General features: G+C 43.9%; 1 protein-coding gene across 1 annotated transcript in view; it reads right to left on the bottom strand.

Moving 5' to 3' along the window:
• The window catches only part of cdh22 (cadherin 22), a 169,236-nt gene extending 147,359 nt beyond the window's left edge, over positions 1-21,877 (bottom strand). Inside the window, exon 1 of the mRNA XM_088308827.1 lies at positions 21,837-21,877. The gene's annotated coding sequence lies outside the window, so the exon portion shown is untranslated. The remainder of the gene's footprint in view (positions 1-21,836) is intronic.
• Positions 21,878-27,070: the final 5,193 nt, after the last annotated feature.

Below are 27,070 nucleotides of genomic sequence, written 5' to 3'. Positions count from 1 at the left end.
TACTTTAAAGTGTATCTGAAGTTTGTTCTCTGTGTTTGAAGTCATGCATTTGGTTCTTTTACAGTATATTAGTTTTCTTTAGCCTTCATTGATTTTTTTTTTAATTTTATTTTGGGGTGTTTTGGCAGTCTTCTATTGTCCTTTTTTCCTGGAGCCCGTCTCAACACGTCCCTGCGAGGCCAATCGAGTCGTGATGAACAGCAGCAGTGTGTTGGCTGACTGTCGGAAGGTTACGGTTCCGCCGCGGCTGTGTTTGCAGGCGATGGATTTTTTTTTTTTTAATGTGATATGAATATGGCTGACTCAAAATAAGCCTTTTTTTGAGACTGCGTAAACAACATTGATTTGAATTGAAATCAGTCCAAAGGCCACAAAATTAGCCAGCCAGCACCTTTTTAAAGGTCATTAATCAAGTTTTGGCATCCGAGTCGTTTTTGTTTGCCCTCTCAGCGCTGTCATCATCATCATCATCATCGTCGTCGTCGTCGTCGTCGTCGTCGTCATCAGCAGCAGCAGCAGCAGCAGCACAAACACACACATACGTTTTAGTTATGATGAGCTATCTGGAAGTGAAATATCATCAAAAGGTTTTGCATAAAACGCGGTGCGACAGTGGCTTGCAAAAGTATTCGGCCATCTTGAACTTTTTAACCTTTTGCCACATTTCTGCATTTCTGGCCTAAAACATAAAAACAAAAAAACAAAACTTTTTTGCAATTATAGTTGGTGGCATCTTTAAAGTTTCAAGTTCCCTATATGCTTACTTATATTAGTAAAAAAAAAAAAAAATGGCGTTGGCGCTATTCGCGGCACGGGTTGTTCAGGTGGAAGGGTTGTGTTCTTTGTTATAACAATTGTAGAAAATTCTCTCTTGCCAAAAAAAAAAAATGGCCGAAGACGATCAAGCACGCGCGTCGTCTTCCTTTCTAAAGCATGTTTACTGCCCACGAGTGAATCTATTCGCAATGTCGTCTCTCGGCGTAGAATGTCACGGCGGCATAATCGAGGATGATCGTGCAGCTCTAAGGACAAAGCTCCATCTTTGGAACGCTTCAATGACTTTCCTCTGCAACAGGAGTGTTGCGTTTGCCAGAGGCGAGTCTGATAAACATGCGCGGCGTCATGGGGAAGGAAAGGTCAGACAGCCAGCCCGAATCACGTCTCATTTCCATTTTGTGCAAGTCCAAGTTATGGCCGACGCGCTCAGCGACTGGACTCTCGCTGTTGTGTTCGCAGATGAAGTTCCGTCTGGGCTGCTCAATTTTCTTGTTGTTTGTTTGTCATGGACAGACGGAATTGTCATCTTTTACCACCGTGTCACAGCTCGGTGGCCCGGAATGAAGCATGCTTCCTTTTCTCAGTCGACGGGGTTTTCCAAACTTTTTAAAGCAGAAAACTGTGGAGAGAGACCTCAGACGGGCGAAACGCAATTTATTTCAACACAGAAGCGATGCTGATTTTGGCTTCAGTTTGTTTGAAAAAAAAAAAACAGCGGATGATTTTTGTTAAACCGTAAAAGTATTAGAATGGCAGCGTCAATTCCTTTGTTTTTGTTGTCGTTGTTGTGAACATGTGAATAACATTAATATCAGACAAAAGAAACGTGGACTTAGACTTGCCAAGTCAATCACCGGTTCTGAGTATGAATTTTAGGTGACTGCATGGAAATGTTATTCACTTTGAGTTCATTTAATCATGTCTCTTCCAATACTTTCGGCTTCAAATAAAAAGTTGCTCTCTCCTTCTCTGGATGTCAATACCAAGAAACAAAAGTCGGAATTCCAAACTTTTGTCTGATATTCATCTTTTGATCTGAGACCCAAATGTCTTCTCGACACAAAAACAACAACAAAAAAGGAATCGATTTTGCGGTTACAATACTTTATGAGGGGACGATAGGTCGTGGCTCAAACTGTCACATTTTAAAGGTTAAAACATAAAAAAAACTCAAATGTGATTATAAAAAGGTCAAGATGCAGCCAGGGCTTGGTCTTCTTTTTTATTAAATTAATTTGACATGGTTAGAACCTTCATGCATATTGAATATATTTTGACATAATGAGGTCAAAGGGCGGCATGAATATTTCATTTTGCTACATTTGATTTTAGCAAACAGTGAAACGTTTAACGTGGAAATTTGTATTCCGAAGCCCTCCTGTACTAGATCGTCATCTTCATGATACTAAATGTGTTTAACACGCACATATGTGCGGCCAAAAACGAATGTAGTCACCAAAATGACGTGGCAAAATATGAAGTGAAGCCGCGCAGCCTCCGTTTCTCCAGCGGCGCTCGGTGCTCCGAGTCATGAGTCAAGTCGTTGGCATGCGCCAGCGTGCTTGTCAGGGAGCCATTTCATTTGGCGAGGTAATTCACTTCTTTCCCTGAATGGTCGTGCGAGCGAGTGAGTGACGCCTTTGAGCACTGCGACTGCGAGCCCCGCAAATGAGCTGACGTACGTTGTTAAGCGGCGCACGGCGAACTTCTCGTAGGCTCGATGTCAAGGTTGGACGTAATGGAAAGAAACATTCCCTTATTCCTTTTGGAAAATAACAAAATCAAATTCAATTGGAACCAGGGTACTTCCAGGGTGGTGGAATGTGATTATCACCGTCTTGAAATGAAAACGATGACAACAATTTTGTTTAGGGTTGCAGCAGCAGATATACTCCAAAAGGTTGTTTTTTTTCCCAATTTGAATAAAATCTCATTTAAGCCGCTGTAAACTGTGAGTGAGCGGAATAAATTGAGTAGATGAAGAGAATAGTTGTACTGAAGCAATCCACGGTTATATTGGATGAAGCTCATGAGCTGCCGGTCGCCTGTTAGCTCAGGAGCTAGCTTGCGGCTAAAGTTGAAAGGCGCTCTGTGAGACATATTCCGCCCAACAAAAGCTTTTTTGCAGATATATTTTCACCACTCAAACATTTTTTCACTTATAAATAAAAACCGTTTAGTTAGGTTGTCTTCAAGTAACAAAGCAAAAGAAAATGACTAGCATGCTAGCTAAAATCACCTCAACAGTGAACATCGTCCACGTGGATTTTTGAATCATGTCGAAACGTAAACGAGGTCTCCCTTTCAAGCAATGTACCTCATCTAATATCACACAAAACACATTCAAACTTTGGCTTTTTAGAGAAGAGGCCGCAAATGTTCATTTGCCTTAATTGGTCAAATGCTCGTCGCTATGAACAGGTCAAGATAGTTACACATTAAAAATATAGACTCGCTTTGATTTTTGATGGAATGCGGACACTCAAATCAACAGCAATGACTGACTCTCTGTTGTGCTTCCCGTCTTGCGTCTCACGGATCCATTACAGGGGAGATTTATTTTTTTTTCCAAAGGCATCTTCATAATCCCAACACCGATTAAACTACCATGTGTACCCCTTAATGCCATAGCAACCGATAGAAAAAGCAAGCATATTTTTGAGAGACAAAATGTTTCCTTTTTTTTTTGGGACACTTGCAGCAACTGTTCACCAAAACGCTTTTTGGCACGTGCATATTCCATGCAATCACGGTCGAGACGCTGATCTTCACACCTTTCCTGGCCTTCTACATGATGCTATTATGTGACGGGATGATTGCCAACGTCAGAAGATCATGATTTGCTCTTTGATGAATCGCAGATGAAAGAAAGAAAAAGAGCGTGGGCGGGCTAAATCTCCTTTTCTTGTTGATACGTATCGTCTCGTTGCCTGATGACATTAAAAGACCCCAATCTGGGCCGAGATGCTAAATAATGAACAAAAGTTTGATTCATACGCTGTAAATCGGTGTTAACATTTTGGATTCAAGCCACTGCAACTGCTTGTCGTCATTCGGGTTGCAGGTGACCTGTTCCAAGTTGCCGAGCTCCATTTAAACCTTTTCACTTTTCTCTGCTTGGTATATCGCGTGCACTTCAAAACACTTGCTCACAACCTTCACTCATCCTCACTCTGAGGAACATAAACGTCGTATTCTCAGCATTGCGCCAAAAACCGTTGAACCTGACTGAGCCTGGAATGCCAATTGATTTCACGCTAAGTGTAATCCTCTCCGTTCCAGGTGACATTCCGGAGCCGGGTCCCAAAAGTGTCACATCGTCCCCAATCGTCAGACGCTTAAAAGTCACAAGGGGTTCTTCGTCAAAGTGGCCCCGTTAGCGCAGCTGGGCCTGAGGGTGAGGGGGGGGGGTCCCTCTGCCCATCAGGAGCCCACGAGGACGCTGGATCCACCGGGAGGGTTCAAAGGTTGGAGTATCCCGTGAGCCAGGTTTCTCTTATCAAGCTCGAAGCTGAAAATGTGCTCTTATCATGTCACGGTTTTGGTCCAGGAGGGATTTGTCATGTTGGCTTCAAGTCACGTTGTCACTGCAACCCGACCAAAAACCTGCTAAGTCGATGTCGCCTTTCCTCGTGTACTTGGTGTCGAAAGCAAGAAGCGCAGCGCTTTGAAAACAAGACGGTCAAGGTAGATGAGGAGGAAAGTCGGAGAATTACGTCACCTGACGAGCAGACTTGGCAGCCAGGCCTGAACGCTTCCCAACCGCGGCTAACGTTAGCAGCAATTAGCTTTGAGCCACTAATCAGACGACGTTAGCGTCGCAAAATCAGCTTCTTAACCTGTTGTGGCGCTGTGTCGTCGAGTAGGTTCGCGTCCGGCAATGACAACAAAATTATTGCACAGGTTCCCACATCTTCAATTCAAATGATTTCTGATCTGCTTTTCAAATGTGGCAATTGTCAGCAGCCATCATTTGCTCATTCCCAAGTTTCCGGGCCACTTGATCAAAATTTTGTAGAAAGAAAAAAAAAAAAAGGAGCCATTGTCATAATCTTCACGGCTCTTGCTGGAAACTCAATTGGAGGAGAGTTTAACAACAAAGCGTCTGCCTGCCTGCAGATGTCATGTACACACACCCCCACACACGCACACGCACACGCACACCCCCACACACGCACGCACGCACACGCACACCCGCACAGAGGCTCCAGGGGCAGCGGCACGGCCACACCAAAATTATTTTTCCACTGTGACCGTGCCATACGGCGCAAGCATGCGAGGCCGTGTGTAGCCATGCCAGTCGACACACACCAGGCAGGGCTGCTTCCCGCCTGATAGTCTCGCGACCTTCCTCTTCTTCACTCCAACTTAAGGAGCAGAACACCGCATGCACCGTTAGCCGTGGGGATGGCCAAAAAAAAGTCCAGTATTGACATTGCTGTTATGCCTGCGTGCATCGATTGCTTTGTCGCTAACTTTGGGCTACTGATGAAAAATCCCACTGCATCTTTTTATCGTCAAACATTTTTCGGATGCAAGGCGAAAGCAAAACTAAAACTGCATCCTTTGTTTTTTGTGAGCTCATTCACTGGCCTTTTCTTCCCAGCAGACAACAAAATTATAGACCGTCGCCGAGACAGAGGGCTTGCATTCAAAAGCACAAAATATAGCAGCTGACACCTTCCTAAACCAAAGGGGGACCTTGTTGCTTTTTTTTTTTTTTTTTTTTTAAGCCATCATTCACAGGCGAGCACAGCCAGGCGAGGTTTAACAGTGGGACAAATAAATGTAATGGCTTGTTTTGTGCAGCCTGCCTTCTGTTGCTTCTTACCGACCGCCATGGCGGCTGTGATGTTTTTCATGTCCAATTGCCTAATGTCGTTGATATGGCACCCGATTATAGCATCAAAAGTCAGAAACAGAAGAAAAGATGTCGTCGCTCGTCCAAAGTTGCACTTTATCATATTGTACCGTTATGCTAGCCATGACGTCCGCTAGCCGGAGGCTGAGCGTCTGCAAGATTGAGAGCATTTCATTTATTTTATTTAAGTAAATAGAAAAAAAAAAAGGTCATTTCCAAATGTTTCCCCACCGTTTTTGCAGAACATTGTGAGAACGACACAAAATGCTCCTAATTGCCAGAATTGTCTTTAGTATTAGCATCCGTCTTCTTTTTTTTAATTCATTTTGACGATGGCATTTACACCTCGTGCACGGAGTAGACCCGGCTTCAATCGGCACGTTTGAACCTACGGGGGAGTACGGCGGAGGGGTTCATGAGCACGCCTCGAGGGGATCAAGGAGACGTCGTAACAGTCAACACAAAGACTGAGGCCAATATTAGGAAAGATTCAGGTCAGGAAATGAAGCAGCAACGACACACACCAAGAATCCAATTCAATGACAAGCGGGATACGACGGGAAGAAGATTTCGTTCACACCCCCTCATTGAGATTCAGAGTACACAAGTGGAGCAGTGAGCAGGTGCTTCTGTTACCCGAGGCTGCTGCTGCTTACGAACATTTTGTGGCGTGATCACGGAGGTCTCATTTTGCCCCCTTTGCCCCTGCTAAACATCGCTCACCATGAAAATGGTGAATTTAGGACGCAGCACAAAAAAAGTCACACGGCTGCTTCACGACGGATTTTCAAGTTGTCTTCATATTTGTTTTGTGTTTTTTTTAACGCTTTCATTGTCCGTTGCTCTTGTAAGATTGTATCTGTGTTGAAACTGCACGGCGCTAAAAGCAATGTTTTGTGCTGATGCAGTTCACTATTTGATTTACTTTCTGTTGGCCATATATTGTTGACGATAGTGGATATATAAACTCCACACACCAGCTGCTTATTTGGCGGGTTTTTGTGATATTAAAAAAATGACACCAAGATAAATAGTTTAAAAAAAATCACTTTAATGTGAGATGTACCCTGTAAACTATTTGAAAAAAAAAAAAAAGGGAGATATTTTTTCTCGATGGGAAGTTAAAACCAAATTTAAAGAAAGGGTCTACCAGGCGTTTTGTCGTTTGCTTTCAGTCAAACCTGGATCGCCGCTTTGCCCGTGTTGTGTTCTGGAGAGGGTGGAGGCGGCTAACAGCTCGGGAATTCGCAGCAATTCCATGAAAATGTCAAGTTGCGATCAAAGAAGTCAAATCTTGACCCATCTATCGGAAACCGCGATGCAGCGGAATGTAAACAGTAATTATCGGAAAAGCTAGCTTCGATTAGCAGCGTTCCAAGCTACTCACTCAGTTTATCATTTAACACAATGCAGTGTTATTTTGGAACCTGGAACGGATTACTGGCATTTGAATTGATTTCAATGGAGAAAACGGATTTGACACAAACGGACTTCTGAGGTCGGTGACAGAACATTTGATTTTATTGATGTACGGTGGCTCTCGTCTTTTCTCTTGTTTTGTTCTTCACGGCACTTCCTTTGATTTTCGTAATGCATGACGGGACCGCCTTGAAAAGAAGACGATGCACCTCGAGGGCTTCGTCCTCATAGAAAAGTACACCAAAGGTGACCTTCCGGGATTCCGCATGCGGGTCTTGAAAGTTTCAATATGGTTTGTTTACGTAAGCGGCTGTGGAATTTCAGATTACGGCAGCGGCGGCACGAGGTGAACTTTAGACCCCCTTCTGGCTGTCTGCGAATGTGAGATGATAAAGAATATTTTGTCACGTTTGTCAAATGGGCTTTGTCTGCACCACAGGCCACAAATTCTTTGACTATTGGTGAGGTTGTGCATGCAATTTGAGCGACTTGCGCTTGTCGCTTTTCCTTTTCCACTAAGAAGGCTCTGCTTGTCTTTCTGAATTTTTGCAGCGGCTCTTGGCACCTTCACAGATCATTTGATGCTATAAAACAAAGAACGAGAGCGCTTAAATCATTAATGGCGCAGCCGCGCTCGCCCGCGACTGTTCCTGGTGCGAGCGCGGGAAGAACGTGTCCTACTTGGAGTGATGCGGGACGTCAAAAAAAAAAAAAAAAAAGGAGGGATAACAAAAACAACAATGGGTTCCGTCGCCCCCTGATCACTTTTCCTTGCTTATAAACGGGCCTTCATCTGTTCCTGGACGGCTCCACGTCAGCCGGAGTTTAAGAGTCCCAAAGCGGGCTGCAGCCAGACGCAAGCAACAGCGACAAATGTCACAATTTAGTCTGATCACTGGCAGATCTGGAGCAGTTTTATTTTATTTTATTTATTTTTTTGCCGTCTGTGCTGCTGCTTCTCTCACACTTTCTCTCTCTCGGGCCGCTACTTCGCCTGTTTGCTGCTGCATTATTTAGGCAGCGGAGACGGGAGATTTATATGTGGTAGACGGCAGATATTAGCCTTAGTCTCCAGAAGACCAGATGGCCAATCAATATTTCTCAAGCCATTAATGGCGGGCGAAGGAGGGAGATCTGTTATTTAAAAATGAGGCAGCAATACGATTGCATATAAAAATGGCAGACGGGAGAGTGGAGCACTCACGGTCATATTTTTTCGGCTTTTATCTCAGCGCCACTACCCACACAGCCCTCCTGACCGCCTCTATCTGCCTCCTTCCTCGTGTTTTTTTATCCTTTGGCTGCCACTCTGATATAATCGGCCTCATCTGCGGCAGATACATTTCAGTCCCTCAGCGTGAGGACCCCGAGAAGTCCAACAAGCTCAAATTGAACCTTCAAAACAAATAAAAATAAAATAACATGACTTGCATGGCAACCAGCCGCCGAGGTATGATTGGCGCATGGCGATTTGGAATGCGAAGAAGGGGGGGGGTGCGTTTTGGGATTCCCTTGGCGCTGTCAAAGTGTTACCAACCAATCCATCAAGTCGACTTTAATGGGACTAAAGAGCGACAATGGTGACGGGAGCAAGGGAATTGGCAATATTAAGTGGCAGGCAATGAGAACGCGAGCCAACAATCTATTTGGAAACGCGGCAACGGCAACGGCGGGGCAAGATTTGTGATGTTTTCATTTACTTTGGTGTTCTTCACGTCGTGATTAGATTTGGATGACCTGCCGCGACGCGCAAATGTCGGTAAATCCCATTTCCTCATCAAAATGTGAAGACGTGCAAATCTATCAGCCGCCAAGTGCAACGCTGTGGCACCATCTGCGATAATAGGCGCCGTATTTCACATCCACTTGACATGAACGCAACAATACCGATCCATTTTAGTTTTGACAACGGTGGGCGGCTGGTCGCCGATGGTGTAGCGGTGCACTCGTCTGACTTGAGCGCCGGCGGCGGGGATTGGTTGCCGCTCAGTGATGCCGTCTGAGTGAACCCTACGACTGGCTGCCAACCTGTTTAGGGTGTCGTCAGCCTTTCTCATATTATATATATATATATATATATATATATATATATATATATATATATATATATATATATATATATTGCCCGTCAGACTTTTTTATGCTTGGAACTGTTGCATGAACAGCTTCAATTGAACAGCTGCATGCCGAACACGCCACGTAATCAAGTGTCATTGTGTGCTTTGTGCTCGCCTCCGCCGCTCACGATCGTCGAGTTTGCGGCGTGCGATGTCAAACGTGGCGAGAGCGCAGTTGCCATGGAGCGTTGGTGCCAAGCCAGCTGAACAATGCGAAATGTCTTAAGATGTGCATTTCGGGTATTTGCGAAATGTGCGTTGAAGATGGTCGTTAGAGAGCGCGCCGAAACGCAAATTGGCTCCAGAGAAAGACGACGAAAGTCATACACAGCCTGAGAGTTTAAAGATTAACTTGATGAACACCGCTTACCTATAGATTCATTTATACTCTAGAGTTCCAATTGAAGTTATATCCAAGTGTCATTTTGTTTTTGATAGTCTTTCCAGAACATATTAAAATGTGGCTTGAGGACATTTTAAAAAGCACATTTTTTTTTATTTTTTAAGAGAAGACTGCTATTTTTATAATATCCCAAATTTACGCCAATCCCCGATTTTAATAGATGACCATGAGTTCCTCAGACGTGCAACAAAAAGGTCAATTCACACTTTCCACGTTTGAGAGTGGCTAAAATTAGCCACTACCCATGTTGGCTTTTCTCTCCGTCACAATCGACAAGACAATTCCAACGTTCGCTCCTCATCTTCATCTTTAACTCAAAAGCTGTGCTCATCTCTGATCCAAAGTGATGCAACGTTACGTTCCCATCCCTCTTCCATGCCTACCCTTTGAGAAATGTTCTTGACTAATAATTGTCAGTGGTAGTAAATGGTTGGATTCCATTTGACGGATAGAAACGTCCATGGCAGTGATTCATTGGGGCTTGGTGTCCATTGGAGAAGATTCAAATATATGACCAAGAAACCCTTTAACATGGCGGACATGCAACTTTTTTCTGTTGTAAGATCTACGAGAAATGGTCGCGTCAAAAGACAAAACGGTGAATGTCTTTAAATCAGGATTATCCGAAGAGTCTGAAAAAAAACAAACGGTGCTGGCACACTGTTGCCAAGCTACGCATCCACATCAGCTCTTGCCTTAACCCATTCCCCTGGCTGTCATTGACAAGTGCACAATCATTTACATTTTAACTGTTCCGGAAAGACACGGAGCCCCATTTGGAGGCCTGCAGGAAGAGCTGCCTGTGGTTCTTAGACTCTTCCAGAAGGGTTTTTAATCGGCATGCATGGCTGCATGCGGTAGATAGCGCCCGCGAGGACAGTCGAGCATGCTTAAGACATTTTTGTTTTTAAAAAAGACCTAGAATGGTAATTAATGGAACCAAACAACATGACATGATGGCATGGAGTGATCAAATTAAACATGATCTCACAGGGGGAAAGAAAATTGCTCATGCCGTCTTGTTAAGCAGCATTCAGGAACATTTGAGTTGCAAAATCAGTGATTTTAGTTGCACATATTGGAAAATTAACATATTAAAGTCAGCTGCGATCCGCTCGGAGGAAGGAAGTGCAGCCAAAGAGAAGTCCCTTGTTCCTCCGAGCTGTCAGCTTCGGATGAACTTGTGTCTTTCGGACCCGCTCTCTTATTACATTGTCAAAGAAAGAAGCCAAAGTCAATCCTCTCTACTTTGCACAGCTCTCACGGGGCTCGAAAAACAATCGAACGCATGTCTCGACAACATCGCCAGAGATACGCAGATTACTTCGGAAGCTGCGTGTGGCAGAGGACTATCTTCCAACATCACACAAAGCCACAAACGATTGTCTCCAAAATAGTTCAGCAATTTACAACAGCCGCGGAATGAACATTCATTGGCAAATTGGTCGAGTGCTGGATTCAACCCAGCAAGGATATGAGATTAAATCTTGGATGGCATTGAGTGATTAATATTTTTTAAAAAGCCTTACTTATCCTTTGACTATTTTGGCTGTTATGCTTGTAATTTACCCTCTCTAAGAAGGTGCGTAATCAAAGTACATCATGTGTAACATGCGTCAAATTATCCTTTCACCTCGTCTGACTTGTGTTGGATACGCTTCAGTATGACTGGAGGCCAATTATCTTTTGAGACGTTGAAGAATGTTTCTTTGAAATTGCGACAGGTAGAAGCTTGGATGCGGTGGCTCACAAACCTCAACAAAAAGATCAATCACTTCCGTCAGTGAAAACGGAAGATTATGTTTCCAACGTCAAATATAAACACGTTGCTTTTATGACATCGGGGGCTTTATGGAAACGTGCATTTTCCCCGCGCCACATTCCGACCCACCGAGAGCAGTCATATCAAATATCAGCATATGTCCATTTCATCATTTGAGAGCATTAAATAAACATTTGTGATGCAAAGTTAATCTAGTCCAGCCGAACAACAGCTGCTTATGATGTGTTGCGACGACGGACGTGACACGAGTGTGCCATTATAGCATGACACGCCCCCAACTATAAATAATCCAATTTGTCGTCACAGTGAAGCCAAGCGCCACATATTCTACGTCATATTTTCGCGTCTTTGCTTTCAGGTAACGTTCTTTTGACTGGCGATCTTCTTCTCTCTTCGCCATTCTTTTCATCCGTGTCAAAAATGTCTTCATGTTGTCGAAGGTTTTGTTTAGTGCAATTCACATCGCCAGCTCGTTGCAAAACAAACCGACACCGTTGATTTAGTACTTGCAGCGCACAATGGGCAAGGAGAGCGCCACTGCCACCTGCTGGAGTGGAAGTGCAATTACACTTTATTGTAGTGCGGCGGAAAAAAAGTCCCTGGGTCACACGCGCCACCCACAGCGTCGCCCCCCCCCCCCCCCCCCCACTATTTGAGGAGCATTGCATTACAGTGTATGGCATTCAAAATGTGCTCGCTTTGATGACCGAGCGTTGCAGGATCCACGGCTCGGTTTCGCGGTCTATGACGATTCCGTTACAAGTAAATTCAAGGGCCAATTTACCAGGGCTTTAACTTGCCTTTGATATGTGTGTGTTCTATTTACTGCTGGTATTCAAGTTAAATGTGAGGCTATGAGCCTGGTAAGCACCTCTGCAAAGCTGCGGCGTGTAAATCAGCCGGCTTCACCCAAGGACGCGTCACCCTATCAGCGGCAAATTAAAAGTTGTTGCCTCTGTTTTGGACGGACGTCTATATATTTTCCGTTGCTCTTCGTGACAGCTGCGGGCGCCATGCCAACATGGCCCAGTTTCCAAAGCGGCGCAAGGCTGAATGGATACGAGCGAGGGAAAGTATATCATATCAGACTGTGATTATAAAGCCTCGTATGGAACGTGATCCACTTTGATGTATGAGGCAATCGGCCACAGGCTGCCCGTACGACACCCGTTGTCCTCGTGTCTTCATATGTCAAAACGCTCACATCCAATTTGAACGGCCCAATTTCCTTCCGTGTTCCTTTGATAACAACTCCAAACGTCCTCTGAGGTGCAGCATAACATCTGCAGCGGAGACCCACAACAAGGAGAGGCGCTTATTTTCAGGAAGAGTCACGGGATGAATGTAAAAAGGTAGAAAAACAGTCTCTGTGTCTCGTCAGCAGAGAGCTATGGATGGCTGTGTCAATACAAGGGACTCTTTGTTTTATGGCCGCAGCGCCTCGCCATCCATCCATGGCGTACAGGATATTGACTTAACGTTATGCACATTCTATTTGCGCCCTTGACCAAAGCAGATTTGTTCACAACTCTGACGACGAATTTCATGCCCACAACAAACTCGGACAATTAACATATGTCGAACGAAAAACGTTGCTAAGGTCAGCGAGATTATTCGGATATAAAAACGTGTCTTCAACCGTAACCAAACAGCCGCAATTTTTATTTAAAAGCATACTTAGTCCAAACAAAACAAACAACAAACCCGACTAATAATTTCGATCTAAAATCGAGTCAAGGCAGTTTTATTTATACGGAATAGATCGACAACTGATCTAAAACTTATTCCAACACGAAATCGATCAACGCTGTCGACCAACAATGATTTAAGACCGAGACTGAAAAGCAGTTGAACTTGAAACAGAGACTCAACTAACTTTCAAGATGGGAATTTTAATTCAAAGACGGCCGATCGGATTTGGGATGTGAAAATGAGGAACAATCGGACGCATTCATGATGACGCGTCAGAAATGAGGTGAGCCCCGACCGCGAGTGACATCGCAACTGGATTTCCCCGTCACTTTTGTATCCAGCAGCGCCGGACGCCAGAACGTCCCATTAACATCTGACAGCACGTCATGCGTACGCACCGAGCAACCTGTCGACAGGCTCCCCCGACAGCTGTGCACATCATCGGAACGTCACGCTTTCCCGATGGCGCCGAGCAGTTGATCGGGTTCGCCATTGATTCCCTCGCCGGCTCACGTAGATTCTCAATGGAAGAAGTTCGGACCGCCTGTGCCAGACACGGCTTGTGGACACGATATGTAATCACACAAGACTCAAAACAGTTGAATATTGTTTAAAACGCATATTACAACTTTGCCCCCCCCCCCAAAAAAAAAAACACTAAGGCAATAACACACACACACACACACACACCTCAATCATGCAGCATCAGGAATTTCAAATGGATTTTTTTTCACATGCACGCGACCTCTCCTGAGGTACACACACACACACACACACCCCCACACACACACCCCCACACACGTGCGCTCACGAGGGACGTCTACAACATTTAACCAGTTGTGAATAAATTCAGCTCAGCGAAAAAAAAAAGCCTTTGATGTGGAAGCCAAAGAGAGCGTGGCAGTTTGTCATCATGTCAAGACTTGTAATCACAAGTGTACGGGAGCAATTCCACGGAATTTGAAATCTTATTTGGCACCAAACACGCTCGTGAGCACAGCGAGCGCGTCGTACGACCGCATGCGTCCTCCCAAATGGGCCTTCCGCAGAGCCGCGACAAACGCTCAACACGAAGCTCAAACCATTCGGCGCCGTAAGAAGACCGAGAGCCTCTGGAGAGGATAAACGACGCGAGCAGAGCGATGGAGATGTCGACGAGAGAAGGAACTAACTCCGAGACGTTTTGCGGGTGCGTTTAAAAATGCGCAGATTAGGCCTGAGTGCTCCGCAAATGTAAATCATCTGGTAGGGGAGATCAAACGCTTTTAGTTGCTATCGCCCGCCGGTCCACTTTGCTTCCAATCAGAATAGAAATTGCCAAAGTTCTCCGTGGGTAAACCCTGAGAGGATAAGAAGTAGACTTGTGCCGAGGCCAGGAGCTGGAAAACTTTCTTCTCCTCTCTCATCCGCAGATAAAGCGTGTCCTCAGATGCACGGCAATACGCTCAGAGAGTTTACGTGCTCAAAGATATCAAACCTGACTCGACTCCATCTTATTTTCTCATTCAAACGCTTTCGCCGGTGCTCCGTGGCTCACTAATTTCAGAAAGTTTGCTCAACGCGAGTTCGAACGCAAAAGCGTGCCAAAGTCTGATTTCCAAAGTGACGAAAAAACAGTTTCAACTTGAAAGCAGTAGCATCAAGTCAAACCATTTGAGACACACGACAAAAAAATTATTCAGGTTTGGATACAAGTCATGACTGTGCAGCCCAATTAATTTTTTTCTTTTTTTTTTTTGCATCTATATCAATGAAGCCCTAAATCAAATCAAAATATGAGTTCCTGCCAGGAGTGATGAGGAAATTAAGCTTCAAATTTGCTTCATGAACCAGTCGGATTTTTTTTTTTTTGTATTTGTTCAAGATTCTCTGAAAGCACATCTACTTGCCAATTCTCAAAAACGTTTCCTTAAACCAACAGCGCCATCTAGAGGAATCCAAAAATACCACAACTGCTTCATGAAGCAAATTTGAAGCTTTATTTCCCCATCACTACTTGCCAAAGATGGAAAGATTTTTTTATTTTATTTTATTTCGTCCGGGAGGCAGCCTGAAGGCATCAGAAGTGGAAGCGGCGCAACTTTTTTCTTCTTTTCGCCAAAAAGAATGCATCAATGGAAGACATCAAAGCTTTCATCAGCCTAAAATATTTTGCTTTTCATCACACTTCTCCTCTTCAGTTGCAGCCCTCATCAACAAGGTTGTCTTTGGATGACATTGCCGACTCACAACGGCATCAAGCTTGAGTCGGGCCCGAATGGAGGCCATTCTTTTTTGTGGGGGGGGGCTCTTCCACTTTGGGGCCACGTCGTCAACGCTCAGCTGCTTTTTCAACAAAACCCGGAGCTGTTCATATCGACACGGGCTATTTTGTCGAATCCAAAATGTTTCTTCGGTCAATCATTTAATGTACCGCGTCGGCACATCGCGTAGACGGATGATCGCTCGGAATTGTCGGTTAGAAAGTGCGAAAACAACCGAAAGTGCTAAAAGGACTAATGGAAAAAGCACCCGAGGCAGTGAGGAGTACGCGGGAAAAAAAGAACATCTAAAAGCAGCGCGCACGCAAACATCTTAGCAAACAGTCGAAGCAAAGAAGATGCAAGCGTCTCAAAATCACGACAACGTATGAAAGCGGCAGAAAATGTAAAAAATACGCTTTGAGGTGAGTTCTGCTCCAAAACGTGGATGAGGACTTTGGTTGCAGAGACGACGAACGACTTTCGTCCTCAGCGGCTCGGTTTCCTAACATCCCCTCTTAAAATAAACATCATTAAATCGAAGCATTTTGGACTCCTTTTTACAAGCGCTGCAGAAAAGGCAACAAAAGCGCCACAAACAAAACAAATGAAATCCCAACCGGCATAAAGGAGCCGCACGTCAGCTTTTTGTGTCGCAAAGCACACGGGAGCCAGTGGATTTAGTCAAGCATTTCTGTTGTGGAAGTGGAACTCTTCATTTTTAAGAGTCAATTACTTTCAAGTGGCCCAAAATGTCTGAAAGGGATCAGCCAGCTGGGATGCTCCAGTTTTCAACAACAAGCTCAATTGATATTTTTCCATCCATCCCTCATCGGAGCCGCTTCTCCTCACGAGGGTCGCGGACGTGCTGGAGCCGTCTTGGGGCAGCGGGCGAGGTGCACCCTGAACTGGTCGCCAGCCAATCGCGGGGCACACAAAGACAAACAACCATCTGCACTCACAAACGCACAAAGCGCCAATCTAGAATGTCCCATCAAGCTGCTATGAATGTTTTTGGCATCAGATTCAGAATGCTCTTTATTGTCCTTGTCCTCAGTGTGCAACAACAACAAATAATTTAATGAAATATGTCAATTAAATTCATTAAATAAAAGATGAAATGTTTGTGAGAGTTCAGCATGGAGATGACTCTCGGGAAGAAACTGTTTTTCAGTCTGTTTGTCTTTGATTTGATCGAACCCGCGACCTCTGCACTGCGAGGCCAGCGTGCTAACAAGTCATGCGCCGTTGTATTATTATTTTTTTTTTTTTTTAAATCAGTAAAATTAAGTTAGCTAGCATTTTCAATTGCATCCATTTGATATCCATTTGGCTGGCCGGCCGCCTCCCGAGACTTGACAAATCTGGAGCGTAGCTAAATGTCCGAAATGTGCGCACTCATGTTCTTCCCCACTTCAGGCTGTTTTTTTTTTTTCTTTTTCTTTATTTTGAGGAGGTGATCATGATTTTTGCTCATATAAGATCACGTTTGATCCAAAATATATTTTCGTAGGTTGAAGTGCATTTGAAGTTAGGTGGCGATTGGTCGCCGTTTTGCTCACAGTTATCTTGACGAGGACAGAACGGCTGAATGGGAGACTTACTAGTTTGGATTTTTTTAGGACTGCCTGAGGAATAGTTCCCCATTGCAACATTTGAAGAAGTAGGATTTTTTTTTTTTCATGCGACGCATTAGAGGGGCTAAAACGCTGATGCAAATTCGACTGGTGATTGAACCAAATTGAGCGCCATTTGTTTAGAAGAGAACTTGAAAGTGTGGAATACTCGCAATGTTTCTGTCGGGAAAGATTGCAAAGACGTTTTATTGCCAAGAAGTGACAAGACGAATGACAAAAGGCGCCAGATACGGCAATGAACGGATGATCCTTGGCAGTTAAGTCCAAGAGCCAACAACAAAGTGCCCAAACGCAATTGTTTTCAATTACAATCCACTTCGCATTCGTTTATGTCGGCGAGAAAAGGACAAACGTTTTTGTGCTTGCTGCAATCTTACATGGCAAACAAGGGAGAAGACTGGCGAGACTTCAGCCAATCTCCTGATAATTTTAGTCAACATTTCAAACGCCACAAAATGTTTCCTTTCCATATTAAAAAAAAAGAATACAATGGCAGATGTAGACGACAACAAAACATACCAGAGGTTTGTTATTCTTTATCCTCTGTGAAAAACGAAAAAAAAAATATTGTATTTTACCGAGTCACTGAGGGCATATTCTATAAATGATATAGACCGTTATTTTTGACTGAGCGATAACATGACTGTATTATACTGCCCCCTAATGGCAAAAAGTGCACACTGGGGAAAATGGAGAAAGATGATTTGAGATACAAATTGTGCACGCGGTAAAACAAAAATTAAACTCATATGTCAAGGCAACACTGAATTTAAATTTTTCTTTGTTTTTTTTTTTTAATACACTCGTCGCGCAACATTTCTTTCCAGCTCGTCGGTCAGATTATTGGCTACCTGCGGCATGGAAGTACAGTGAATAGGGATTATTCCGTGTCAAAGGCCCATGGAGTGGATTTATCTGGATAATAATAACGTCCCGCTTTACCTTGAAAAGTGGCCCGTGTACATATATCGGCGTCGTAAAATCCAAATAGGACGCCATCGCAAGTCACAGCTCTCATTTATTTACATTTCCAAATCTCAGCGGTAAAATATTGACTTTCCTTGCGGTCTTGCAATTTAGCACATTAGCCAAAGGAAAAAGAAAGAAAAATCAGCCGTGTGAAAATTCACTACAGCCCACCCCCTTGGAGGCGTCAATAATGAATGGTTCGTGGTTCGAGGCTTGATGTATGGGAGCCCGGAGGGGACATATAGGACACATTAGCGAGGGTTGGGGTCGGTGCAAATGGGAAGTGAGTGATGGCGCTCAATGTTGACATCCTGTCACATATCCGATGACATTAGCACGTCAGTCGTTGTTGACTGCGGAAATCGTAAACGCACAAAATTAAAGGACACTCAAAAATTGTTGAACACTAACTTCGGGCAAACCGTTTTTTTTTGTTTGATTGGTGAAATCACTCATCAACCGCTGTTGTGTCGATTTCCCGCTAAACAGCGCCTGCCAATTAATCCAATTTGACACTTTTCCCGTAGCGTGTCAATGCAATTCATTGGATTGTGGCAAAAGCTAGTCGGGCACCGCTCGAGGCGTGGGTGAAATATATTTGTTGAAATCGTAACAATCCAAGGTGACGGTAACATTGTTTTGATGATTCTTGTGGTCATCTGTGATACGTAACTACGTGACAACGAGGACTTGAATTGCTAAAGGGGGGAGGCCGGCACACCTCGGTGGTCTTGTCAAGCTTGCAGGAGCTTTGTTGTAACTATCGTGGAATTTCCACTTCCGGTTAGCAAGAAAAGTTCAAAAGAAGGACTTGGACGGATATTTAATTGATCATAAATTCCTACAAATGAAACTTGAAACTAATAACGTTTATTTTTTTAGAGTAACATTCCATTCCAAAATCGTCAGCGAGTGGCTCACGTCGGCTGGTTGACAATCTCCTGCATATCAGCGAGGGGGCGTGGCTTTGGTCAGACGCCAGGAGGGTGGAGAGGGGGGGGGGTTAATGAATTGACGCTTCATTTAAATATTGATAACAGTTTCAAAATTGCAAACAACCCTTTTGATTCATTATCCAGAATGGATATTTAACGTCCTGAGCGCAGGGTGACTGCATCGACACCGGATTTCATTGCCAGCCGTCAAAGTTCACCCGCCATGCTCCGCCCACACGCAATGACGCACGCAAATGTTTCGCCATTCAGAGTTGCCCATTTGCCAAATGGACATGGCTCAAATGTTTGGGCAAAATGTTTTTCCAAACACGAGTTTTTGACTTTCTTGATTTGCAGGTCTACTCATGATGCACGTGCCTAACAAGTTTCATATTGCCTAATTAAAAAAAAAAAGTTTCCAGGATTGCAAGAGGCAAATGGTAATTTATTCGGTCAAAGAATAACTAAGCAATTTAAAAATACATTTAAAAAAAAAAGTTTTAAAAGGTCCTTTGATGGCCCACCATAATTTTCTGGGGTCAACATTTTGAATTCCAAAGTGTTTCTGTGGATTTGTTAAAAAGGATCGACTAACAAGTAAAACATGAGCATTTGTACGCCACGTGCTGCTTGATCCTTTAACTGGATCATGTCCTAATTCCACATCAACAAAACACCATCTCCTGTAAACTCCATCCCACGAAAGGCCACTGGCCTCAGAATTGCAAAGCAGCTCCAAAGTGCATCATAAATCCAGAGACAAAAGGCAAAAGTGAGCGGACAATTCAGCGCAAGTTGCTTTTAAAAGGTCTCGCGGCCCACACGAACGTCAGTCAGGGCCGTGACACGCGGGCCGGAATTGCGCTCAACGAGCATCACCCACTCCATGAGTCCACAAGTGCGTAACCGTCAGCATAATAACAAGGACCGAACTTCAAAAAAAAAAAAGAACAATAAATAAATAAAGCGCGTGGATGAAAACTTATCTGTCAAGGTGCACGTCCCATAAAACAACTTTCACAACCTTGAGGAAACAGATGCCACCTCACAGTGGCATCAGCATGGCAAAAAAAAAAAAAATGTTATATGCAAATTGCTCTCAACTTTGTCCTCCGGTTGGGAAATGATTTGCTAAGCTCAGCATTTTTCGGCAGCTTGAATATTGTACCTCAATGGCTACCCGTTTATGATTCTGACTTTTGAACAGAATGACAATCTCACCTGTTGTGCTGGCTCATATTTTCTACGTTATAATATCGGCATAAACACTGGGAAAATGCGAGAGAGTTGAACGTACTGTCTTCTGACAAGTCGTACATCCTTGGGGGACAGGAATAAAAACGTCCTTCTCGTTGGACAGCGCAGAGCACGAAAATCGTCTTGGAAAATGAGTCATGCTGCATGACATGGACGACAATAAAGGCCATTGACATTCTGAAGTTCATATCTAGACACAAGCATTCTTCTCTAACAAAGACACGACTTTCTCTCTTCTGCCCATATGGTCACTCCACAATGACGTGTTTAATCTTTTCGGAATTAAATCGGAATACATGTACACAAGCATACTATGATTAATTTCCACGCCGCTCTCTGGAACCAAAAATCCAATGTCATAGCTTTGCACCTGTCCAATTTGTTTCCTAAAAAGAAAGACAAACGATTGCATTTTCAGTCCTGCTATTTGTGGATTTATTTTCTACAATAAACTTGCAGACCAGATTAGAAGCGTTATCGGTGACAAAACGGCCGGATGTGAATGTCGAATGTGACGTCTTTATGGAGAGTACAAAGACTGGTGGCTCCGCTCTAGTTTGGCCCAACTCGTGGTTATATTGGGTGTAATACCTCTGTCGACCACTAGGGTAGCACACTTATTTAGTTTGAGACGGTTTGAACAACAAAGCAGAAAATATTTCAGCACTGCTTAGAGGTGTTGCTGGAGCCTGTCCCAGCTGACTTTGGACGGAAGGCAGAATTTCTACCACGGAATACTGACCGTGGTGTTTTTTTAATCTTAAAAAATCTTAAAAAAACAAAAAAACAACAAAAAAATACCCAATACTAAAACTAAGTGCTTTTGAAAAAACAAAAACTAATAAAAACTAACACAAAAAAATACAAAAGACAAAATAAAAACTAACGACATTCAAAATACTTCAACTCCAATCACCTCGTTCATCATTCAAGTCAACGGCACATTAACAACAATAAGCGATGCGCCTTCCCGCGCTGTAATACTCCTTCCTCGTTCACTCTTTAATGTCTCATTAAGCAAGGCGACGATATGACTCGGGGAAGTCAGGCTCCTCAATAATTAAAGCCTCAATCAGCGGCGTTGCGTCATCTCGCAAGCAGTTGTAAATTAGAGGCTGATTGCAGAGTTCACGCCTGTCATGGCGCTGCGTAATTATTTGAGGAGGTATGCTGAAGTTGCGCTCACACCCGATCGCCAAATTAGACCCCCCCCCAAAAAAATAAATGAAATGGTTGATAAGAATCGGGACATTGAGATGCACGGTTTGCTTTGCATTTTTAATGACGTCGCCAGTTTGAACTCATTCTGACATTTAATCAGGCAAAAAAAAAAAAACGTGTTTGTAACTTAGTAGGGGTTAAAAAAAAAATGAACCCAACAATTATCTACTTAAAAAAATAAAAGACTTACCAATAAATATGCACAAATGCATGTCTTCTTTTACTACCATAGAAATTTCATTAATGTAAAAAAATAAATAAATAAATAAAATATTTTCTGCCGGTCCACACACATTGACTTGGCTTTACACTTGTTTTTTTTTTGTTTTAGTAAGTTGACAGATTGTAAAAAAAAGTAGGTTTGAAGTTTCAAGATAATGGCTAAATTCATCACCGTGTTTACCATTTTTGAGGGAATTTGACACTTGCAGACCAAATTTGCGCCCAAAACAAATCTCACAAAATGTGGCCCTGATTACGTTTTTCGACAATCATTTGTAATTCTTAATTTGAAGTTGAACTCACCAACATCACACCTGCTGTCATGTCCACATGGCTCATTGCATACGTGTCACCTTTAAAACTTTCCCACTTCCTGTTTCTTCTTTGCACTTCCTGGCCCGCCATGAGAAAATTCCATAAAAGTCCTGAAAAAAATTGCTAGTGAACATGAATAAAGTGAATTTTAACGGCCGCTATTTAGATGACAGCCACGGCGGAATACAAAAATCAAAGCGAGGCGGCAACGGCAGCGGCAGTCTCCGCCACCCCCCCAGAGATGCCGCAAGTACAAGGAGAAGCTGAGGCTTGGACTTTATTCATTGATACCGCCCACTGTGGTAAAGAGCTTCAAATGGGCGGAATTACGGGATCAATAGTGTGATTAGCGCAGGCCTTGTAGCTGCAGACTGTTGTTGGCAATCCTTTGTACTTTGTATTATCCAACTAGACCCATGAGACAGAGGATGTGTTGCAGCTTCTTTCGTGCGGGAGACACGGCGGAGAGATGCATACATATTGAAGGGGTCAACAACATTTTTTATGAAAAAGGGCAACCCGTTTGAGATGCACTTCTGAAATGACAAATTTGCTCAAGTTACTGCTAGGATTAACTCAATGACTGCCATGGACGTTTATATTCGTCAATTGGAATCCATCTGTTTATTGCCACTAACAAATATCCATCCAGCCAGCAACGTAATGACTAACAGTTCCCTGCAGAGGGCGACGTTGCATCGCTTTTGGATTAGAAAACCGCAAAATATCAAATCTTCTCACGTCAATTATGAGGGCGATAAATGCTGCAAAACAAGACATTGGAAGATAATATGTTATATTTTCTGTTATAGGTCGTGGAAAGTGCGCGTCATGAAACGCCACGACGTTCAACACCCGCCACAGTTGTAGAACTGTAAAAATAGGATTATTTTGCCGTGGTGGAAAGCCCTTTGTCAATCTTGTTTCTGAAGGAAATGACGATATTCCATTACTGGGGAGCAGTTTTTAGAACTCGCCCGCGAGCACAATGTTGGTGAATACATCGAAATGTCTCAAAGCGCACATCATCCTCAGTGGACCACATTCCCCCCCATAAACGAGCCGCGTGAGGCAATTATGTGTGTTTTCAAGTCGAGGGTGCAGCCGCTGAACAGTCGCTAAACAGTCGGCAACAACAAGGTTCTCCCCAACATAGCAGATCCACTCAGCTCAATCAGTTGCCACCGTAGCACCTGCTTGAGGTGGACATTGTGTTCTATAATATAATTCCAAAGATATCCATCCAGCCATTATCTAAGCCGCTTATGAGAACAATTACTTTCCTGAGTGAAAGGTCATGCGAGCGGGAAGATCAAGGTGCAACATTAGAACGAGTTATTTTTCGTTAAAGAATGTATCATTTTTTTTTGTTGTTTGGGGTTGGGTGGGCGCTGCTACGGACGCGCGGCCTTTTCATTCATTTCAATGAGGAAAGATAATTTGAGGTACGACGGGTCTGGTTACAGAACAATACAAACTCTGTCTCAAGGCTCGATTGTGTCCCGGCGAGTAAAACGACTATCGACTATACACCGGCATTTAGAAGCGTGGTCCACTAGTTGAATGTCATTACAGGAGCAAAGTGGCGGGCGGCCGCCGGGACGAGAGGGACAATCGATGTTGCCAGTATCTTGGCCCTCCTAATCTCTGCCGCCTGGGCCAGCTGTGCTATCTGTAATAGATCTTGGGGGGATTAAGGGCTCCCTTCTGGAGACACTTCCCTCTCGTCGCTGAAGACCAGCGGGGCGCCGGGCGTGTGGAACCGGGGGCGAGCAGGCGGGACGGCAAGAGCGGGGCATGAGAAGAGGCGGCAATGTGGACCGGGAGGGGGAGAAAAGGTGGGGTAAAAAAAAATAAAAATTAAAAAAAGAAAGAGGCAAAGAAGGGAGAACATGGCGTGATGAGCAAAAAACAGCGCATAGACGGGACACGTGGGAAGTAGGTAGAGGACAGGGGGGGCGGAAGCCAGATGAACCGAGAGGAGGATAAGCACCCGGCCATCCGGGGGAAAGCCGAGAGCCCATGTAATTTCTGATTTCTCTAATCCTTCTGGCATTTATACTTTCAGCTGACAGATAATGAAAATGAAAAAAATGAAATGAAAAAGTTCCACTCACACAGCGCTGGCCGCAGGATTTTCTTTTCTTTTTTTGTGTCTCTTTTGTAATGCCTCGTTGGGCTCATGCGCTGAGTCAGCTAAATTCTATAAATAAATATAACCTCAGCTAAATCTATACATGTACAGCTCGAGACAGATAACTAAGTCGAGATCTAGACAGAAAGATGTTAAGATAAATACTACAGATTGTACATATTGACATTCTGTAGATAACTAGCTAGAGAGCTAGCTATCTAGCTAGCGACCTAGCTAGCTACATAGCTACATAGATAGAATTTCCTATGCAAAGACAACCCATCATTTTTTTTGCAACCTCTCATTCCCCCGAAAAGGAGCAGCGCCAACAAGGGGTGTTAATAGGATAAGAATGTGAGTAGAAAACAAATCTCTATTTTCAAAGCCTAAAGATACAAAAAAAATGCTCTTCACTCTGTTCTGCCCGTATCGCAATTAAATTCGGCCAGGCGAGATCAGCAGGACCTCCGCCGCTCTCGGCTCTTGTTTTACCTAAAGCCATGTTGCCCAGGGCCGAACTAATGCGTGCACTTCGCCTCGGGCAGGCAGACGGTAGTAGCAGGAGAGACGCGCACTTAGACAAAATATCAGCATGAAGTTCTGGTCTGAAGCCCCCCTCCAGTGATGACAAGCTTCATAAAGAAGGAAGGAATCTCGAGCTCATCGCCTTCCTCACCTGAGCTGCTGCTTTACGCGATCCTCAAGCACATTGTCACCAAAGACGCTGATTTAGAAAAAGGATTAGTTCATGGACAGAAATTAGTTACTTTTAGTTTGATGTTAAGTTTTAAATTTAGGTTTCTGCCCCGAATCAAATGCCTGGCGTAGTACCAAGACTGACCTGTGAGGGGCAGCTGACATCCAAATGCCATAAAAATACAAAGAAGAAGAAAGATACGACGCTCATAAGAAGAAACAAGGCTAACTGTGAGGTAGTCTTTCAACTACGTTCATTTTGAAAATGGTACTTGTCATTTTCATGTTCTACAAAAATTGTTAAGTCATTTTCAAATTTCCAGCAGCACGTTGACGCCAACCGAGAACCGATTAAAATGTAGTTCCAGATCCACACAAAGGTGTGGATCAAAGAATTATTTGGGGCATTTTGTCATCTAATTTCTTTAGCACGGAGCAAGCGAGGCAGTGACCCACCTGATCTTGTCGAGATCTCTTGGAACGGTGAACGAGTGATTATTCAGCTATCAGAAACGGATGGACACATTTAGCTCACATTATTTTTGTAACATTCATTAACAAACCCCACTTTGTTGGGAGTCACCCCAAATAACGTAGCGTCACTTTTACCTCGGAAATAATGCGGAATTCCCGTGAGAACGCGTTATTATGCCGTGCATAAGATGCATCCAAATAAAGATTACATGAATTATCAAATGAAGGGCAATTATCGAGCCACCAGCTATCATCCGTCCTGATAGTTTAATTAAGGCTGCTGAAACGCAGAGCCTCAAAGCTCAGCTTGAATTGGCGCCGCCTCCTCGTGGCCAAAGGATTGATGACTTCTGCGGCGCCCAAATAAAATAACGCGACCAAAAAAAAAAAAAAAAATGGCTGACACGGGCCCGGACCGAGGCTGCATTGGTCCGTACTTGTACGCGTTCGGCTGTTGGAGCGGCAGAGAGTTGTTTGCTTTTAGCGAACGCCACAGTCCGTTTGATCTTTGTTTGATGGAGGGATGTCGTAATACAGATTTATAATAATCATACACGGATGCTAATGGGAATAAACCACCTTTGTCAAAGCATCCAGGCAGGGGGAGAGTAAAATGGATTAGCCTGGAGTGTTATTTCCCCCTTTGCTGGCCGTATTTCACTCTGAGCCAAAGCTGGTTGCCTGTTATGCATGAAATCGCATATGGTGTCGTATTAAAAAATAAAAAAATAAAAAAATAGGAGGGATGGAGGGGGTGGGGCGCTCAGAGGGTGTGGTGGCAAATCCAGAGTTGTGACGCAGGAGCAGCGCTTGGCGGCCCGCTGCAGCAAAACAACTTAATGTCAGCCGCTAATCTAGTTGCAGGTGTTCGTGTATGCAAAAGAACATTTCACACATATTCATTTCAATAAGATGAGAGTCAAACGCTCAAAGGATGATTATTCGGGCCAGCATGTATGAGGGGCCAATGCTGGAAAAACAACCGCATCAACCGACGAAAAAAAAAAATCACTTTCATTGAAGTCTACTTAGAGTAATAGCGGCCCAGCCAGCCCTGCAGCTAATAGGAAAAAAAAACAAAAACATGCTCACCCTAAAAAAGTCTTTGATTTCCAAACCATACATATACCATCAACTATAATCCCCAAACAGTTTAATATCACTTCAAACTCATTTTAGAACATTCTGCTTAAAAATGACCTCAGTTTGGAAAAAGGCATTTTAGGAGCACATGTTGTCAGCCCAACCACAAGCCAGGCTCAAGTTAATTAGCTCCACCCAACTTGCTGCGCTTCATCAATCACTTCAACGTGCCTCCTTGACAGGCGAGGCTTTGGCGCCATCTGGTGGCTTTTTAGAGCATCAACACTATGAACATCCTAATCCTGTACTCCCTCATCTCGACTTTTATAAATAAATTGACCAAATTGTGACATCCCAGTTCAGCAAAATTGTGAGCTGTGAGCTCATTCAGACTTTTCTGGAACCAGGCAGATTCTTTAATTTTACATTTGATGGGTGGGCTGGCAGTCCAGACATAATTTTTATAGCGTGTGTAGTTTTTGTCATATACAATATGGATGACGTTTTTGCACTCTTCTTAAACAGTGTGTGTGTGTTGCGGGTTGCACGGCACAGCTAGGTGCAGCTCAAGCAATAATGCGCATTAAGGCCATCCGACATGATGGACGAGACAGTCCACCTCGCAGGATATTGCCATTTTTCCACGGATGTTCCCTCCATGCTGCCGTCTCTCAGGCCGCCGCTTAAAGGCTATAAATACTGAAGAGAGTGACGCCCCCCCTTTAACGTTTGCTCAATTTGAACACTTGCCCTATGACAGCAAATTGTGCTGCCCCCACCACTCCTTCTGCAAATAGCACCATTTTTGCATTCAAGCTGCTTTTTATGACAGGGG

Source organism: Idiotropiscis lumnitzeri, chromosome 11 (assembly GCF_059441095.1).
Source record: "Idiotropiscis lumnitzeri isolate Australia: NSW breed Sydney's pygmy pipehorse chromosome 11, RoL_Ilum_1.0, whole genome shotgun sequence".
NCBI classification, from domain to species: Eukaryota; Metazoa; Chordata; class Actinopteri; order Syngnathiformes; family Syngnathidae; genus Idiotropiscis; species Idiotropiscis lumnitzeri.
This window is presented reverse-complemented; position numbering and strand designations above follow the sequence as displayed.